Source organism: Halyomorpha halys, unplaced genomic scaffold (assembly GCF_000696795.3).
Source record: "Halyomorpha halys isolate HHAL.00 unplaced genomic scaffold, Hhal_1.1 Scaffold380.1, whole genome shotgun sequence".
Taxonomy (NCBI): domain Eukaryota; kingdom Metazoa; phylum Arthropoda; class Insecta; order Hemiptera; family Pentatomidae; genus Halyomorpha; species Halyomorpha halys.
This window is the reverse complement of record NW_027106430.1, coordinates 540,036-543,053: the sequence shown is the minus strand read 5'-3', so window position 1 is coordinate 543,053 and position 3,018 is coordinate 540,036. Positions and strand designations below refer to the sequence as shown.

Here is a 3,018-nt window from a genome sequence, read left to right as displayed (position 1 = left end):
CTAATATTGGACATTTGTCTTTATATTAAATAACCTTTAGGACTGTTTCAAAATTAGTTTAATATTGGTGATACATAAGTTTTTTTGTTGAGGATATATATATAATCCGTCAATTACACAATCCTACCTAAATTATAAAAAAAATATTTTATCAACCTTTTTATTTACATTAACATTTATATTAGTCTCAAAACTATCCTGTTGTATATTGATTTAAATTGAATTTGGATCCTTAAACACAAATTATATAATGGAATTTATTATTTAGTTTCTCAGATATATTGCGTTGCTGCAAATTCAACTTAATCTATCTTAAGCTAAATTAATTAGCTACTTATGTGTAAAATAAAAACGAAAACATTTAATTTATAATTATAAGGGCTAATAGAACAACGAAAAAAAGATTAAATAAATTATTGTCTCTTTGTTATTATTTTATCGATATTATATTAATAAAAAAATTTTTGTATTTTCTGATCTTATACTATTGCTAATTATTATTATTGCCATTAAGTTCGATAGTTGTGGATATAAAAATAGTATAATCTCTTCTTACGTTAGACAGCGTCTAAAACTACATCAATTACTGAATTTATCCAATGTACTTTTTGTCTTTTCATCGTTTTATCGTTCGTAATATTTATTTCAATTTGAAATATTGTTTGATACAAAAGATTTTAAATTCACACTTCTTGCTAAACTAGACAACATTTTATTTTATTTTTTGTAATCCATGCACCAAAATACAAGCACGAAGTGGTTTAGATTCATTTCCCTGTCATGCACGAATAAAGGCCATACCAAAAAAAGGAAATATGATAGTAGAGACTCTAATATGACTAAAGCTATAAGAAGAATTAATCTCTACATGAAATATCCAGTTCAATACTTTTTGTTTAATTATTACACTTTTCACTCAAACATTTTGATATACAAGTGATACCCACACTAGATAACTCTCTGGTTAAATATTTCATTCTTATTTTAATAATAATTAATAGAAATAATGATAATAATACTAACAATGAATTATGATATACTATTAAGAACATTTAAACCGATTACTTGGTTATTGCAGCAGTGGGGAAGTGATGGGGACCTGTTTGTTTCGGAAGCCAAAACAAATGTGTTGATTACCAACAGATATTTCACATCACTTAAGTTAAAATTGTCATAACGGATTTAGATGGAAAAAAATAGACTTGTAAAATGTGTCGCAGACGTTCCCGTTCACATGTAGACGTTCCAGATGTGGCACACTGTTGGTTACCTGGTGCTGATAATCCATACATGTCTGCTCAATGATGAAAAAAATAATGTTTTTTTAGCCAAGATGTTTCATTTTTATTTATTTTCATTTCATATCTATATTTTATCTGTATAGGCGCACATAGTATGTTATTTTATTGTAGTATTAGTTTTTGTTTTTTAATGTTTATTATATTTATTTTATTAACTGGAAATTAATTTTTAAATTTATGATCAGACCTCCATAAAAAAAATAATTTTTATTTTTATTGTATAATATTTATGGGAATCTTATTTCATCTTCCAATTTGACTCTATGCAATAAATCGTTATATCGCTGTATCCTTCTTCTCTCCACCTTATTTAGGTATTTCAATATAAAAGAATAAAATATTAAGCAATTTTAAAGATATTGTTGGTAAGAACAATCACATTTATTGTATATTGTATAGTTTTCAAATTAAAATGGTTCAAATTTTGACAAGATGTTATTTATTGTGAAATTTTGCCCTTCCAAGAGACCCACCCTCCAGCCCCACTACGGTACCCCACTGCCCTATCCCCAATCTTGGGCAGCAGCACCCCACTAATTGTTTTTATTATTACTTTCCGCAATTATAGCTAAAATTATTTTCTCCTGTTATATTAATTGCTCCCTATGATGAGTTTTGAAGATTTCCTTGATTATTTTAATCACATAGCAGCCGCATCCGTTACCATTCATGTGCAATGGTAGTAATACAAATTTTTGAATTTATCCGGTTTTACAATCATTAAATTTTACGATGCAAGAATGCAATTCATTCTTTTTCAAATTGTCAATCGGTTCAAATAAAAAATATTACATAACTTCAACGCTGACACAGGTCCTTATTATATGTTCTTACCGAAACTGATACATGTGGTGGTAAGCATGGCGATGTATTGAAATAGTTCTATAATTACAGACCACACGATAGTGGATAACAGACCACACGGTAGTGAATAACAAACTAGTCATAGTTTTTATAGATCAAAAAGCAAGAATTGAATATGTGATTGATATTGCTGTCCCAGTCAATAATAATCAACAAATCAGTTTCAGAAAAAGTTAAGAAATGTCAAGATGTATACCAATAACATCAGCAACTTTATTGACTTGAGTATATGATCTCATAAATCATAAGGTGACTAACTTCTAATAAAAAAAAAAATGAATCAAACACAAGTAAACTAAAAATAATAAACAGAAAAGTACAAATACTGGTAATACTTACAAGTTTAAACAGAAAACAGAAACATGAAATACAGAAAATAAATAAACCAAAGAAAAAGGTAATAAAAAAATACAATCAAGAAAAGGTACATTCGAATTAATAAAATAAAAGGAAAAACAATGAAGTTGTAATAATTATGTAAATATAATCTATTTACATCCTATTTGAAACTTTTAATTTTTATGACAAAAAATTTCCAATCCAAAAGTAGGTTGGTTAGTGAGCTGTATGATCCGTGAGCAAATTTTTCATTATTTAGATGCTGTGAGAATGGTAGACTACACTTCTCTGCAAATTTTTTAAAATTATTGTTGTTTCTGAATGTAAATAACCCCTACGTATATTGAAAAAAATTGCAGATTGTCTGAATTCTTTTAAATTCAATAAATAAGTATGTGAGTAACATATTTAAATCAAAACTAATATTGGACATTTGTCTTTATATTAAATAACCTTTAGGACTGTTTCAAAATTAGTTTAATATTGGTGATACATAAGTTTTTTTGTTGAGGAT

General features: G+C 26.9%; 1 protein-coding gene and 1 long non-coding RNA gene across 2 annotated transcripts in view; one reads left to right on the top strand and one right to left on the bottom strand.

Moving 5' to 3' along the window:
• The window catches only part of LOC136795152 (uncharacterized), a 139,221-nt gene that overhangs the window by 112,337 nt on the left and 23,866 nt on the right, over nt 1-3,018 (top strand). The window lies entirely within an intron of this gene.
• LOC106681980 (uncharacterized) overlaps nt 1-3,018 on the bottom strand; it is a 13,102-nt gene that overhangs the window by 6,850 nt on the left and 3,234 nt on the right. The gene's annotated exons all lie outside the window — the stretch shown is intronic.